The following is a 16,772-nucleotide window of genomic DNA, read 5'->3' on the forward strand; positions in this document are numbered from 1 at the left end:
GTAACGTTGGATACAAAGCTGCATTTATACTATTCAGAGGCATTTAAAAAAGGACTGTAAGGAACTATGTCAAAATAAGACTGGCTGTGCTGTGGAGCAGGGTTATGTGTTTTTTTTCTTTTCTGCTATTTATCTACATTTCTGCAATATGATAAGATACATACTTTAATATTATATTTAAGAAGTGTGTTAAAACGATCTCTGAGAAACGACAGCCATTTCAGATGAAGTGACCACAGTGGTCCATTCGGGGCACTGGGAGCCACTCGGGCCGGTCCCATGGGTCTTGTGGCCCCATGGAAGCTTCTGGAAGCTTCCGGAAGCACTAAAGCAGATGGTATGTACAGTACCAGCACAGCGGCAGGTGCACGTCTTACATAACTTCCCCTCCGGGAAGCAGCACAGCTAGCGCCGCAGAGCCAGCCTACTTGGGGCGACGATGGGCCCCCCAAGTGTCGCCGTCACTGGAACTCCACCGTCTCATTGCCGGGCGAACCGTGTGACCCAGCATTTCGCTCAACCATGGGATGAGGCTCCGCAGGCCTGACCGGAAGGAACTTCCCCGCCTCGCGAGCCAACCATCCCCTGGGGCCTAAGTTCCACACCTCCCCGTGTCACTGGGCTTGTGGGCGTTTTCCTACCGGCATAAAAACCCATCCAGTACAACAAATCACCAGAGAAGCGTCCTCGTCTCTCTTCTCTTGACTGGCCAGGTTTTCTCTTCCTCGTCCTCCCTTCCTCTGAGCCCCTACTTTGGCTGGGACGCACGCTGGGCTCTGAGTAGCTACAAAGGCGATTCCACAGAAGGCATCCTCCCGGGCTCGCCGGTTTCCAGGCCTCTCCGAGCCCTTCTCTTTCTGTCCTCACCCCCCCTCCTCTCTTCTGTGGGGACCACAAACGCCTCTGTTCTTCGCCTTCCAGGAGCTGTTCACCCCACACCCCCGGCTCTGCGGCCTCTCTGATCTCCCTCCAGGGCCGCAGAGAGGAGCCTGGGCTGCGAATCCTCCAGGGGGTCTCACCTCCCACCGCCCAGAGGTTCACACGCACAGCCCGACGCCGGTGGCTCGGGGACTCGGGGACCTGGGCGCAGGGCTACGAGGATGGGGCGGAGCTCCCTCCTGAAGCCTCCTGGGCTCCCCAGTGCAGGTCGGGGAAGCTGAGAGAAGGTCTGCCGAGCTCCTGCTGGGACGGGGTCCCAGCATCCCCACCGGGACCACTCGTGGGAGAAGGGAGGGGCACTTCTCACGAGGCTCGGAGGATGTCTCTGAAAACGGGAAGTGGTTCCCTTCGAAGCCTGTTCACCCTTTCAGGCAACTGGTCCTCGCAGAGGACACGGGCTCTTCCCACCTCTGCTGCCCAGAGCAGCTGGGCAGCCACAGCTCCCAGGGGCCCAGGTGGGGTGGGGCTGAGTCAGGAAGCGGTCGGCTCAGTAACAGCATCTCTGCTGGACGGAAACACAGCTGTGACCCGGGGCCAGCAAGTACCCCTGCTCTCCACGGCAACCCCCGCGCAAGGCTGCTACAGCTGAACCTGCAGATGACAAGTATGCGGGCCGGGATGGCTTCTCAGAATTGGAGTCATTTTCTTTCTCAGCACCAGGATCAGAATCATTAACTTTTTAAAATCTAAATCCACAGATTTGAAGATGCAGGTATGCACCTTTCTCAAGAGATGGGCGTCCATTTATAAAGAACCAGAGAACGTAGCAGTTCTTACTAATAATGATTCCTACAACCATGCCTGTGGGGAGCGGCGCCAGCATCCCGGGGGACAGGAGCGGCCTGCGTTCCTGGTTCCCGACACACCCTCCCCCCACCCCTCCGGGGCCACCAGGAGCCAGGGGACCAGGCTGATCTCACCCACAACTCCAGCTGCTCTGTCGGCCTCACCCGCATCTTGTGCCTGGAAACAGCTATTACATCAACAACTTTTTAGCATGTTTCCCCCTACTCTGCCTAATTCAATTCATCATGTCTTATAAACCTGATTTTACATCCCTTAATCCCATCTATTTTAAATAAGTTACTTAAAGCTCTCTTGCAGCCTGTGTCCACCAAAACCCAGCCCCAGCCCTCGTCCACCACACCCACAGGTACGTCCCCCCACCCCAGTCTCCTTATGACATAAGGACAGCACCTAAACAAAGCCCGCGCCTCCTGGAAACCTTGAGGGGTGGAAACTCGGAGAGTCTCCCTCCGAGGGAAAGGGAGCAGAGGCACCGCGGCAGGATGGGGTTTTCAGCCGACGAGCTGCATGCACAATGGCAAAGGCAAAGCAAGCTGGCCACGCGAATACCTCCCTAGTCATATTTTATAGGGCAGTATCATTCTTATCCACTATGCAAATTAAAGATCAAAATGAGGACTCTGGAGCTGGCTGAGAGCTTAGTTGAACACCTTTTCCCGCTTTCCGCCACTAGGTGCCGAGCTTCCTGTGAGTTTGCTGTTTCTGCTCCCCGTGCAGGCAGACCCGTGCTTGTCCTGCTCTCCTCCAGGGGTCCAGGCCCCAGGACCAACAACTAGATGCGGACACCTCCGGGAATCCAAGATACAGCTCCCCGGTCTGCTGCAGATGTCTGCTCCTTCAGTAGGCGAGGAGCTTACCAGATGCGGACGTGACCCCCTCCATCCTGCCTTCCACTTACGGACCTCAGAAATCATGACGCCGAAGGTCCTCGCCCTCACTCAGGACGAGCGGACGTGGCTGTGGCCAGTGCTGCACTGCTGAGCCCAGAGGTGTCTCCACTTTCAGCCCCGCCTTTCCTACCTTCCTGCATGGAGCCCAGGTCCGCCAGCTGGATACCTGCCGCCTCTGACACCCCTGCCCCACTTCCAGGGCCCGGCCCATCCTGCACATACCCTGGGGCCCTTAGCTTCCTATAGCATCACTCTACGCCTGCTCTGCCCCAGCTCAGAAGCCCCCCAGCTTCCCACAGCCCAGAGAGCAAAGCACCAATACTACAGCCAAGCCTTCAAACCCTCCCTTATCTGGCTCCAAACTCCTGTCCTAATTGCAGGTCCTGCCCCTGCCTCACGTGAAATTGGGTTTACGTCGAGCATATACAACTACTCTTCCCCCTGGAGAAACTGGAACCGAAAGTGCAACGCTGGTGGGAATGTAAAATGGTGCAGCTGTGGAAAAGAGCCTGGCAGTTCTCTTAAAAGTTAAACACAGAATTATAATCTGACCCAGGCATTGCACTTCTGGGTGTGCACCCAAAAGAGCTGAAAACAGAGACTTGAACAGACACTTGTACACACATGTTCACAGCGGCATCATTCACAGCAGCCAAACGGGGCAACACCTCAGACCTCCACAAACAGGTGAATGGATGGACAAAGCGTGGTCTATGCATGCAACAGAATATTACTCAGCCTTAAAAAGGAATGACATTCAGACACGTGGTACAGCATGGATGGACCCGAAAACGCGAGCTAAGTGGAGTCAGCTAGACAGAAAAGGACAGAGACTGTATGACCCCCCTCGTACGAGGAGTCTAAAGCAGTCAAATTCACAGAGACAGGCAGTAGACTGGGGCTCACCAGAGGCTGGGGCAGGGGTAGGGGACTTAGTGTTTAATGGGCATGGAGTTTCAGTCCGACATAATGAAAAAGTTCTAGAAATGCGTGGAGATGACAGTTACACACAATGTGAGTGTACTTAATGCCAATGAACTGTACACCTAAAAATGGTTAAAATAGGGAATTTCCTGGTGGTCCAGTGGTTAGGACTCCATGCTCTCACTGCGGAGGGCGTGGGTTCAATCCTTGGCTGAGGAATTAAGATCCCATAAGCTGCACAGTGTGGCCAAAAAAAGCCTAAAGTGGTGAATTTTACGTTATGTATATTTTACCACAATAACTGCTGTCCTGTGAAAAGGCCTGGCACTTTCTCAAGACACAGGTCCCCACCGGTCCCCCCTCACCCCTTCTAAACAGTACCCTCCTCCCCTGGGAAGATTCCCAGACTTTCTCAATCCCAAGTGATCGCTCACTCCTCCAGACACGCGGATCTGAGAGCTTACACACCTCTGTGTGGAGCTGCTCTCCTGGCCTGTGACACATGTGCCCCCGGACATGGTCTAGTCCAGCCTCTCATTTTACAGACGAGCACACCGAGACCCAGGGAAGCTGTTTCCTCCCTCGAGGTCGCCTTCCGTACCCAACACGAACCCCTCAGAGCAAAGGAAAAAGCAGGAACGTGGGCAGCAGCGTCTGAGAAGTCAGACAAACAACATAAGGTCTGTGGTAAAAACCACGGTTCACAGCTCCTTTACCCTCGGATAACCCTTACAAGCCCCCTTGGAGCTTTTCTCTTTCTTTTACACATAGCTCTAACAGCTGCTAAATAACCATGATCTGAGTTCAGAGTCTACAACACATTAAAAGTAGTAAATTTTGAAAAGGGGGGGATTTTCATGAAAAAAATTATTTCCAGAAAAAGGAGAGTATATGCAGAAAGAAAAGGTGTAACAGGCAGAAATGCTGACAGTAGTAAGTAGTGACAGGTCACCTCCTAACAGCAGGGGGGAGATAGAATGTTATTATTTTGTTTTAATTTAACTGAAATGTCTGGGATCATCTAATATAAAGAAAAAAAAAAAACTCCACCCATGTAAACTGCCTTTGAAGACACCACTGTAGGAGCCTAATCTCCTTAGTCTGTTCAGAAAGAGAAACTGGGACATACCTGAGAAAGATTTTATTTCACAACGGTAATTTTCTACTATTGTGGTGCTTCAGTTATCTAAAGAATTCCACTTAGATGAAACGTCTCACTCCCAGGCCATGTGGGATAACAAGACATCATCACAGTGCCATCTGTTGTCGGCTCTATTTTCTTAGGGAAAGTAGCAGACACTTGACATTTGCGAAAGACTGCCATGAATCCCCAGATGCTCAGAGACTACAATGTAGATAATTCTCCCCATAAAGACAGTAAAAAGTAACCACTTTACAGCTTTCCTCCTCTGCCAGGTTATGGGACGCCTGCACACACCTTGTTTCTCCTGCATCACAGGGCATCAGCTCACAGCCGCTTCTGCACTCGTCCTGACTCAGGTTCATCACCATTAACTTTCACTAAACATTCCTTTTGATAAGAAACGGCTGCACGGACTGATGTCCTTGCTGAAACAATTCATGAATCCCCTTTTTTATTCCTATTTATTGCATTTGTTCATGCTGTAGATCCATGCAGACAAACTCAACACTTGGTTCTTTTTTTTTTTTTAATTATTTTTATTTATTTATTTTTGGCTGCGTTGGGTCTTCGTTGCTGCATGCGGGTTTTCTCTAGGTGCAGCGAGCGGGGTCTACTCTTCACTGCGGTACGCGGGCTTCTCATTGCGGTGGCTTCTCTTGTTGCGGAGCACGGGCTCCAACACTTGGTTCTTAATCCATCAAGAATTTCTAAGAAACTCACTTACTGCGGCCTCCCCCTTACTTCATCACTAATACTGGCAGTCGACTTTCTTTTCAGAGCCATCTTTTCCCCACAAAGCTACATATCAACTCCATGAAGACAATCATGTATCTGATACTAAGTGGGAAGCGAAGACATGTTATGATCCCAGAGCAGCAGTGGGCTGGGCTCCTCACCAGGTGTACCACCAGCCACACACAATTCATAGTCACATGACATGGTTATTTTTATCCTTACTGATTTTCCTTATGGGTATCATTCACCATGGACTGTGTTCTCCATTAGAGATATAAAGAGAGATGTGATTAAAAAAAAAAATCACTGTGGGGACTTCCCTGGTGGCACAGTGGTTAAGAATCCGCTTGCCAATGCAGAGGACACGAGTTCGAGCCCTGGTCCGGGACGATCCCACATGCCACAGAGCCACTAAGCCCGTGCGCCACAACTACTGAGCCCGCGTGCCGCAACTACTGAAGCCCACATGCCTAGAGCCTGTGCTCTGCAACAAGAGAAGCCACCGCAACGAGAAGCCCGCGCACCGCAACGAAGAGTAGCCCCCACTCGCCACAACTAGAGAAAGCCCACATGCAGCAGCGAAGACCCAATGCAGCCAAAAATAAATTGAAGATTAAAAAAGAAAATCACTGTGCTCTCAGAATTCACATTCTAGAGAGAAGGCAGACAGGTAAACCAAAGAGGCACATATAACATGCGAAGCACCTGAGAGTCTGCCCACGGTGCAGGGAGCAGAAAGGAGGGCGTCTCCACCTGCTGAGGGTGTGGACAGGCTGACAGACGATATTTCACCAGAACTGGAGACTGGGCGTTTGCCAAGACTACAAAATCAGAGAGAACATTCCACGGAAAGATAACAAAGATACTGAACAAACAAAACCAACTTGTTATGTTTGGCAAACTTGCAGCAGCTCAGCCCGGCTGGGGCACAGGAGGCAGGTGCAGGAGGTGAAGCTGGACAGCGAGGTGGGGCACAGCACGCTGGCCACCAGGGCCTCCTCAGGAGCAAATCCTCCCCGAGCGCAGGGGAGAGGCGAGGTGGCTTTAGTGCCGTCGCCTGACAGCGGTGTGGATGGAGGACAGGGGGTGAGATCAGAGCAATGAGGGAAGAAGCCCTGTGACTCAGCAGGAAACTGAGACAGTGCCAGTGAGAGGAGGGCAAGTGGCAAAGGCTGGAGAGAACCGGTTAGAGGTGAGAGGGCAGGCGAGGGGAGTGAGCTGCAGGTGAGGCGAGGCCTATGAGTTAAACTCTGAAATGCTGACTTGAGGAGCTTGTGACTGAAGCTCAGCAGACGGGCCCTTTTCAGACAGAGTGAGATGCCCCAGCGTTTGGAGGAGCTGTGGAAGTGTGGAGAGTGAGAAGAGGGGCCCCGGAGGCAGGTGCTGCGTAGCCAGCAGGGAGGCTGCCAGGTCAGGCGCAGGATGGGGCGGCGGGGAGCTCACGGTGGGCCAGGGCAGCTCAGCGCCCGCTGCTGCGTCAAGGTCAAGTGAGATGAGGACGGGGCAGCCCACTGGATGGCAAGCAGCCCAACGCCTTCCGGCCATGACGTTCCCGGAAGCGACAGGGTCTGGAGCAAATCTGAAAGAGGGTGAGAGGTCGAGTGGCAGGAGTGAGCTAGGTGAGGAAAGCATCTTGCTTCTGTTTCCTGGAAGTTGTCAAGTTCCTTCCTGCGCCAGGACCTTTGCCCTTTCCTCCGCCTCTGCCTGGGATGCCTCCCCAGGCTGGGCACCGCCGGATCCTTCCCCCCTTGTAGGTCTCGACCCAGATGCACCTCTTCCAAGAGGCCGTCTCCCGTCCCCCTCGGTCCCCTCTTCCACGCGCCCTGTTCTAGTGCCGTCGCCGCCCGTTACCTGAGGGTGTTCACCCTCCTCGCCCCTGGGCCCCCCCCCCATAGCTGAGCTCCACGGGAGCCAGAGCTCTGCTTCTGCAGCACAGAAGGCGGGTGGGATGGGGAGGTGCTGGGTAAGAAGGGGCGGACCCAGCAGAGTGGCAGCCAGAGGAACTCAGAGGGTTGAAAAGTCCTTCATGAAGGACCTGAAAAATAGGAGAAAGAACAAGTCCGTCACGCGCTGAGAGGAAGAAGCAAACAGAAATAGACCACGAGGCAGGCTACACAGATGGAAGGAGGGGTGGGGTCCCAGGGGTGGGGTCCCGGGGGTCCCACCCAGGGAAGGACCAGGTCTGGGACAGAGAGGGGGCAACCTACCCCCCAGCACAGGGCAGGAGGCCAGCGGGGTGTGGACCACGCAGGGGTGGGACGAGGAGCCCAAGAAAGCACGAGAACGAGCGTCCAGTTTCTCGCGCAGCAGGAGGAAGGCCGGGCTGAGAATGGGGCTTAGGGGCGACACAGGCTGCAGGGCGGGCCGGGCCGGTGGAGAGCCGGGGCGGCACGGGGCAGGGCAAGAGGGGTCCACACCCGGGCTCGAGGGCGCAGGAGGCCCCGTGAGCCCCGACAGAGCACGTGCACGAGGGGACTGTCCCCGGCGGCGGGAGGAGCAGAGCAAGGAGGGGGACACAGGACTTGCGGATCCAGGCTGGCTCTGCAGGACACACATGCAGGGCCAGGGGGTCGGCACCGCGAAGAAAGTGGCCGAGGGGCCTCACCGGGGTCCGGCCGAGGGTGCGGGGGAGAGCCGGAGGCAATGCAGGACCGGAGGGGGAGAAATCGGGCCAGGTGAGCATGCGCAGCTCCGGGGCCGAGGTCAGAAGTGACAGCGGAGTCACGGGGAAAGGCTCCTGAGGACGTTTAGGTTTCGTGGAAAAGCGGGCTCCCGGGGAGGCCAGGCTTTCACACTGGCTGGACAGACCGCGACCCCACCGCCTCCTCTCCACCCGAGCTCTCACTCTGCGGCGACGGGGTCTCGGGGGATGCACCCCCCTCCTTCCTCTAGGGAACCAACGTGGAAGCCGCACAGAGCGACGCTGCCGGACTCGGCAGAGTCTGAGGGGTCTCGAGCGGGGACCAGGCAGGGGGTCTCAGGGCTCCAGAGCAAACCCGGGGACAGGAAGTCGGACGCCGTTATCACGCTTCCCACCAGCCGCGGACGGCACGTCCAGGATGTGGGAGAAGCAGCAACTCAAGATACAGCAGCAGCAATGCGCCGGGGTTAAGGGTCAGAGAGCAGGGCATGTGTGACCTCGCCGTTTTTCTGGTGCCCGTGAGCTGTGTGTACACGACTACTCGTCCAGCTCAGCCCGAAGCAGAGGCCACGCAGCCCAAACAGCCGTGCCTGCCCGTGGCTGCTCAGACCATGTTCACAAATACCACCTCGGTTCGAAGGAGGCTTCCAGAGGGTCCGCCCTTTACCACGTCCTTTTTGCAGACGGGAGAATGGAGGCCTCTGCAGAAGGTAAGTGAGTAACCTGTTCCGCGTTACGAATGACATGCTCACAGGGTGACCGGCAGCACAGCTGCGAATCCAAGAGCCTGCCATGCTCAAGCTCTTAAAGGTCAATCAACCTCACCATCAAAAGGATGTTTACAAGTCTTCTTTCTTTTCTGTTCTTCCTTTCTTTTTGAGATTGACTTTTGAGAACAGAAAAACATCAATAAAGATACTTCAGAAAGATGGTAACTGTCCGAAGTATATCAGAAAAGTCAGTCTCAAGACTCACTTTTGAAGACTGAGATAACGTATTACGGATTGATTCATTGATACCACTTTCCTCATCTTTAAGAAACGGGATCAATAAAAATACAGCCCTATTTCTTTATACGGATGTTGTGAAGGTTAAATAAATGAACACATGTAAACATGCCTGGTACCCAGGAAGCACTCGGCGATGTCAGCAGCGGTAATAACGATAACGATGTCATTACTATTATTATGACGTCCTGCCCCTTTGCCCCATTCGTCGTTGACTGCATTACTGCTCTCAGTCAGATGGGTCCGGGCTTGGGAAAGCCCTCCTCTTGCTGTGCTATGTATCAATACAATGGCATCAAATATGCTTGGAAGCTGGATCCAATAACTCATTCTTTTAAGTCACTGTGGACCCAGAGACCAGGATTCTTCATTTTTTTTAATTTTATTTTTTTATTGGAGTATAGTTGATTTACAATGTTGTGATGGTTTTGGGAGTACAGCTAAGTGATTCAGTTATACATACATATATATATATACACATACATATATTCTTTTTCAGATTTTTTTCCATTATAGGTTATTATAAAATATTGAGTATAGTTCCCTGTGCTATACAGTAGGTCCTTGTTGGTTATCTATTTTACATATAGTAGTGTGTATATGTTAATCCCAAGCTCCTAATTTATCCCTCCCCTCCTTTCCAACCTTTGGTAACTGTAAGTTTGTTTTCTATGTCTGTGGGTCTATTTCTGTTTCATAAATAAGTTCATTTGTATCATTTTTTAGATTCCACATATAAGTGATATCATATGATATTTGTCTTTTTCTCTGTCTGACTTACTTAGTATGATAATCTCTAGGTCAATCCATGTTGCTGCCAATGGCATTATTTCATTCTTTTTTATGGCTGAGTAATATCCCATTGTATATATGTACCACATCTTCTTTATCCATTCATCTGTCGATGGACACTTAGGTTGCTTCCATGTCCTGACTATTGTAAATAGAGCTGCAATGAACACTGTAGTACATGACTCTTTTTGAATTATGGTTTTCTCAGGGTATATGCCCAGTAGTGGGATTGCTGGGTCGTATGGTAGTTCTATTTTTAGTTTTTTTTTTTTTTTTTAAAGAAATTCACGTTCTTTTATTTATTTATTTATGACTGTGTTAAGTCTTCGTTTCTGTGCGAGGGCTTTCTCTAGTTGCGGCAAGTGGGGACCACTCTTCATCGCGGTGGGCGGGCCTCTCACCATCGCGGCCTCTCTTGTTGCGGAGCACAGGCTCCAGACGCGCAGGCTCAGTAATTGTGGCTCACGGGCCCAGTTGCTCCGTGGCATGTGGGATCTTCCCAGACCAGGGCTCGAACCCGTGTCCCCTGCATTGGCAGGCAGATTCTCAACCACTGCGCCACCAGGGAAGCCCCTATTTTTAGTTTTTTAAGGAACCTTCATACTGTTTTTCCATAGTGGCTGCACCAATTTACATTCCCACCAACAGTGTAGGAGGGTTCCCTTTTCTCCACACCCTCTCCAGCATTTATTATTTGTAGACATTTTGATGATAGCCATTCTGACAGGTGTGAGGTGATACCTCATTGTAGATTTGATTTGCATTTCTCTAATCATTAGCGATGTTGAGCTCTTTTCATGTGCCTTTTGGCCATCTGTATGAGACCAGGATTCTTGATATTCTGGTAAAAGGCCTGGTGATATACAAACTAGCATATATAAAATCTGAGTCAAGGTAGTTTCTTAGCAATACTGCAACAGAATTTTTTTACCCGTTGCTTGAGAAACCCATTTCTAATGTATAATATCAACTGGAATTTTCAAATCACTGACCTATAGTTATCAGATACCACAACCCTTTATCTGACTACACCCCCCATACTGGTTAGCACCACCCTGCACCGCAGCACGCCTACACCCCTCCCATCATCAGCACAATTAGAGCAGCCTCCTTCCCGCTGCGGACACGTCCAGGCCCCAAGCTGTCCTGACAGTCGCTGTGCTTGGCACCACCTAAGCCAGAGACCCCGGTCTAACCCTGGCTTCACACTCACTTCACAACACTTTAAACAAGATATTTCACAACACCGAGCTCTTACTTCCAGGCCTTCAAAATCGAATCACAGGGTAAGGTCAAAGCATCCATGTCAACTGCTTTGTGCTTCAAGGAATATCCTAAGTTGGACCTGCTGTAAGCATTTATTTTATTTGGCTAACTTATCCAATTAGTCAGTGGTAAGAATTCATTTTAGCTTTACAGATAGGCTGTAACACTGAACCACTGGATATCTGGGGGAAAGCAAGTATGTTTCTGTGGCACTGCCACAAGACAGATCAACCACAGCAGGCTGAAGAGTAAAAGAATCAGAAGGCCTGACATACAGGTCATCATCTTCTACCACAACAGACAATGGTCCACCTGCATTTGTCTGTGCTGGTAGGAACTGGTCAGCCTTAGAAAAGGCAGATTCTTGGGCACCCCCCCACCAGACCTATTAAATTGGGGAACCACTGGTTTACCCCCAAACTGGTACCAACATTAGACAGTAAACACCAGAAGTAGCCATTGCAATAAATAATAATGTTCTGAATCGATGGAGCTTTGCTGGGAGGGGGCCGTGATCAGAGGCCCACGGAGCAGGCCCCAGAGCATGGCTTGGCCTGCGACGCCCCCCTGCTTCCAGGGTCACAGAAAGGGAGAGGAACTGAGGTCACAACAGCGAGGAAAACTAACACGGAAAGAAAGCACTTTTCAGACCCCAATCCTCTTCTTTTTTTTGTTTTCTGTTTGAACATCTCCTTCATAACATGAGAAAGTTTGGAGCTATGGCCCAAACTTTAGCAGTATTTTAAATGAAATATGAATGATGAATCATTTCTTGCAAACACTCTGGGGCCACAAGGGCAGAAGGAAAGGCAAGAGGCTAGTGAGTGATGGGTTCTGCTTCTGTGAACCATCAATCCAGTCTCTCCTTCACTCCACGGTCTCTTGATACGCACCTTCCATCACAGTAACAGACTAGAGCCATGAAGATGAATAAGACCCGGGCCTGCCTGGAGAGCACTGTGGTCGGGGCGGTGGGGGGGGGGCGCGGTGAGAAGCCCTTGGCTCTGTCCAGGAGACGTGGGGACTGAGTAACGGAGAGGAGGTGGACGTGTCCACGCAGAAAGCTTCGGACAGTCCTAAGGCTGGGCGAGGGGCCAGGCGGGTCCCCAGTCTCCTACACCTCTGAGTCACACCAAGGTCGGACCAGTCACTACCACACAGGTTATTGGTTTTGCTTGGATCCTGGTTTGTGGATTTTCTTTTACTTTTTGACAATCACTATAGCTAAAATATAACAATCTCGATCCTAAACTGTAAAAAAGTATGTCCTAATCACCATAACGGGTTGTGAAGAAAACCACGTTGAGATTAGCTTTCTTTTAGAAGAACGAATCCTATGCCACACTTTCTTCCCCATCCTTAGAAACAGACATGGACACACGCCTCAGCTTGATCACCAGGGAAACTGCACGGTGGGGAAGTGAACATGCTTCTCTGGGGTGAAGAGCACACTAAGAAACAATGTAACACCGACTACTGGGGGCTGTGAAGTCTGTCACCCAACAGGAACATCCCGTTTAGTGAAACAGTCTGCTCAGAACACAGAGCTATGTGTCTGTCACCCCATGAGGTGGCACGTCATAAAGGGACACCTTAGATGAAAGAGCCAGGGACGTTCTTACACAGACACTGGCCCAGGAGAAAGAGACACTGAATTTAATTCCAGTCAACGATTAACTTGCTCTGTGACTTTGGACAAAGTCAATTCTCAAAGCTTCAGTTTCACCAACCACACAGGACACACAACAAACAGCACATGACTCACTGTGTCCGTGAAATCACAATAAACCCAGAGAAACACATCTTAGGGTTATGAGCCTCTAGAGAATTCCTACAGCAACCTTCCTCACATAGCCTGAAACTGACCTACTAGTCAAGCATAAAGTAATTCCACAGCATATCAGAACAAGGTGGTCTGTTAGGCTATGCAGTTTTCAAATGATAGTTTAATATAAAAATTTTATTTTTAACTTAGAGAATGTGAAAGAACAGATACCACTTAACCTATCTAGGTGGCAGTACTCCATAAATATTTTTTCTCAAGTATGTCATGACCCCCAAATTATCTGACAAGGTTCCCATCAAGGGAGGGCCCATCCCCTCGAATCTGAGTGGGCTTGTGGCTACTTTGCCCAAGAGAGGACCGTGGAGTGATGCAGCTGCCACTTTGTTTGCTGGAACGTTTTCTCGTGAAGCCCAGACCACCACGTAAGAGGTCAACTACCCCAGGGTCGCCTAGCTCCAGGGACCGTCCTGGTGCTCACGTCACCACAGCGCAGCTGCCAGACTTGCAAGGGAAGGTACGTTTGGGTGATTGTCTCCCCAAGGTCGAGTCACCCCAACCTTCCCGCCTTCCCAGACGTGGCCCCAGACGAGCTGGAACAGGGACAGTCATCCCCACTGGGTCCTTTCTGAACTCTGGACCCACAGAATCTGTCAGCATGTGAAAATGGGGATCAAAAGCCACTAAATTCTAGGACAGTTTGCAATGCAGCAGTAATAATGGAGCGAGAGCAACTGATAAGGGTGTGCAGACACGAAAATACACCATGCTGGTCACCACAGGCAGATGCAAACACTGCCAGCCACCGTGACTGCAGTATTACTGACATCTTCCTATGACACACAGGGCACATACCAGAGCAGATGGCCACTTGACCTCAGCAAGGAGCTGCGCACAGAGAGTCCCCGGATGGGACTAAATATTCCTCAGAAGAAAGTTCTGGGTCCACCAAACACATGAACAAATGGGCAGCTGAGACGCTAAAACCCCATGCAATTAAGTGTGATCTCAATAAATTTAGCTTAGAAAACTTTTCAAGACGATGACATCAAACTTTTACTTTGGCCATAAAATCATGCAAATAAACAAAGATCCCTTGGTCAAGTACCCACTGACAGCTGTTGTTAATTTCATCTCTTGGTGAGATCTCTAAAAGAAAATGTACCCTGGTTATGTAAACTGTTAACTTGGGAGACAAACTTTAACACATCATGATTACCTCAAGTCTAAATGGCCTAAATATACCAATTTTAAAAAGGAGACTGGCAGAGTGGATTAAAAAAAATGTAACACAACTCCAGTTGTTTACAAGAAACTCACTTCAAATTTGACAAATGACATGGATAAACTGAAAGAAAAAGTGTGGAGAAAGATGTACCATGCAAACATTAATAAAACAGGAGTGGCCATATAAGATAAAGTAGACTTTAGAGCAAAGAAAATTCCTAGAGACAAAGAGGGACATTATAAAATGATAAAGGGATCAATCCACCAGGAAGACATAATGATCCGAAATACATATGCACCAAACAACAGAGCCTCAATATACATAGCAAAAACCAATAAAGCTGAAAGGAGAAACAGACAATTCCACAATTATAGTTGGGGACTTCAATCACCTTGTCAGCAACTAATAGAACTACTAAACATAAAATCATAAAGGATACAGAAGAAAAAAAAAGGGGTACAGAAGATGTGAACAATACAGTCAAGCAACAGGACCTAACTGACATATATAGAATACTCCACCAAACAACAGCATGATACACATATTTTCCAAGCACCCATGGAACATTCAATAAGATAGACTATATCTTAGGCCATAAACAAACCAACAATCTTAAAAGAAGTGAAATTATACAGAGTGTGTTCTCTGATCATGATGAATTCAAAGTAGAAACCACTAACAGAAAAAAAAGGAAATCGCTAAACACTTGGAAATTAAACAACACACTTCTAAATAATCCATGGGTCAAAGAGGGCATCTCAAAAAAAGTAAAACAAAGTACATTCAATTAGATAGTTAGGGCTTCCCTGGTGGCGCAGTGGTTGAGAATCTGCCTGCCAATGCAGGGGACACAGGTTCGAGCCCTGGTCTGGGAAGATCCCACATGCCACGGAGCAATTGGGCCCGTGAGCCACAACTACTGAGCCTGCGCGTCTGGAGCCTGTGCTCTGCAACAAGAGGGGCCACGATAGTGAGAGGCCCGTGCACCGCGACGAAGAGTGGCCCCCACTTGCCACAACTAGAGAAAGCCCTCGCACAGAAATGAAGACCCAACACAGCCATAAATAAATAAATATTAAAAAAAAAGAAAATTATTATTTAAAAAATTAGATAGTTAACTTGCTGTTTAAGGTTGTTAGATGTAGAAGAGCTGGTGTTATAGGACATCAACCAAGAATAATTATTTTGAAATTGATTTGAAGTCATTTTTTTCTGACAGCATTACACAGGTCTGTTATCTGTTAAGCCACCCCTAGTTCACGACAATGAAAGTATGAGTAAGGGCCTGGCACACTGTAGGGGCTCTGTTAATGCCTACTGAATGAATCAGTGCTTGGCTTTCTCTCCGTGGACTGAGAGGCAGGAGGCAGGAGAGCAGACCCCAGAGCCAGGGCACCTGGGTTCAAGTGCCAGATGTGTAATCCTGGGCAGGCGACTGACGCTTTCTTTGCCTCTGTGTCCTCGCTTGTAAATATGTAGGACTGTAATATAAGACCTGTCTCATGGGGTCCTCGTGAGGACTGAAGTACACATAGAGCACTTAATACACAAAATGCTTGAAGCACTCAGTAAGTGTTAGCTAGCGTATTATTTGGGGAGAAGGAAAGGACCAAATGAAGGTCATGTGCTAGTTACAGAGAGAAGGTCAAATGTATTTCATAATGTTCCACATAGAGTATCACAACTTCCAGAGACCAGCCCCCAAACGGGCACGGGCTTGAGAACTATTACCTGGGAGGGTGTTCCAGCTCTAGGGCTGGCGATTCCTCCAAGGCAGTGGTTCACAACAGCGGCTGCACACTGGGGTCACCCGGGGAGCTTTAAAAATAGCGATGCCCACACCCCGCCCCCAGAGATCCCGATTTAGTCAGTCTGTAGCGTGCCCTGGACTCCCCACGAGACTGCAACGTGCAGCCAGGGTTGGAAAGCACTGCTTTAGGGACTATGACGTCAACGCTTCCACAAGCCAGTGATTTCCAAATGGAGCAAGGCCATCGCAGGAGCCGGGGGCTGCACTGCAGAGCGGTTCTAGGAGGTGAGTACGGACAGGAACGATGCCCCCTTCTCCACCCTGAACCACTCTGACACCTCACTCTGAACTGCACCAGGAGCAGAGCATCCCGGCTGCAGGGGCCTGATGTGGCAGAGGTTTCGTCCCTTGGAGGCCTGACGTTCACGTGAACTGCTGCGAACAACCCCGAAGCCAAGAAGAGCTCCCCGCCCTCACTGCTTGCCAGCCTCCTTACAATGGCTGTTCAGCACGCTGTGTATCTTCACCGAGTGTGTAACAATAAGGGGCTTGAGAAGCCCCGGGTTTCCCCGTTTTATACAATCCACTTTAGGTTGTCAGTGTGTGAATGGTGGACATTTCTGTGAGAAGAAACGGAGGGGGAACCCTGGGGGCACAAGGACACCATGAATGCCTGGAGACGGCTTGTCTGATGGTGTTTAGACATGGAATTCAGCATGAAAGCCCTGCAGGGTGAAAGTCTTATGCATGATGGCTACTATGGGATGTGGGTTGTCATTTTGAGGAGATGCAGTTGGGAAGAGATAGGAAAAAATATCATCCTTCAGGACAGGGACCCATCTGTAAAGCTTGTGCAAAAGCTGTCT

General features: G+C 50.1%; 1 protein-coding gene across 9 annotated transcripts in view; it reads right to left on the reverse strand.

The window, feature by feature from the left end:
• The window catches only part of CSGALNACT1 (chondroitin sulfate N-acetylgalactosaminyltransferase 1), a 337,144-nt gene that overhangs the window by 41,701 nt on the left and 278,671 nt on the right, over window positions 1-16,772 (reverse strand). The window lies entirely within an intron of this gene.

This window comes from Balaenoptera musculus, chromosome 21, assembly GCF_009873245.2.
Source record: "Balaenoptera musculus isolate JJ_BM4_2016_0621 chromosome 21, mBalMus1.pri.v3, whole genome shotgun sequence".
NCBI lineage: Eukaryota > Metazoa > Chordata > Mammalia > Artiodactyla > Balaenopteridae > Balaenoptera > Balaenoptera musculus.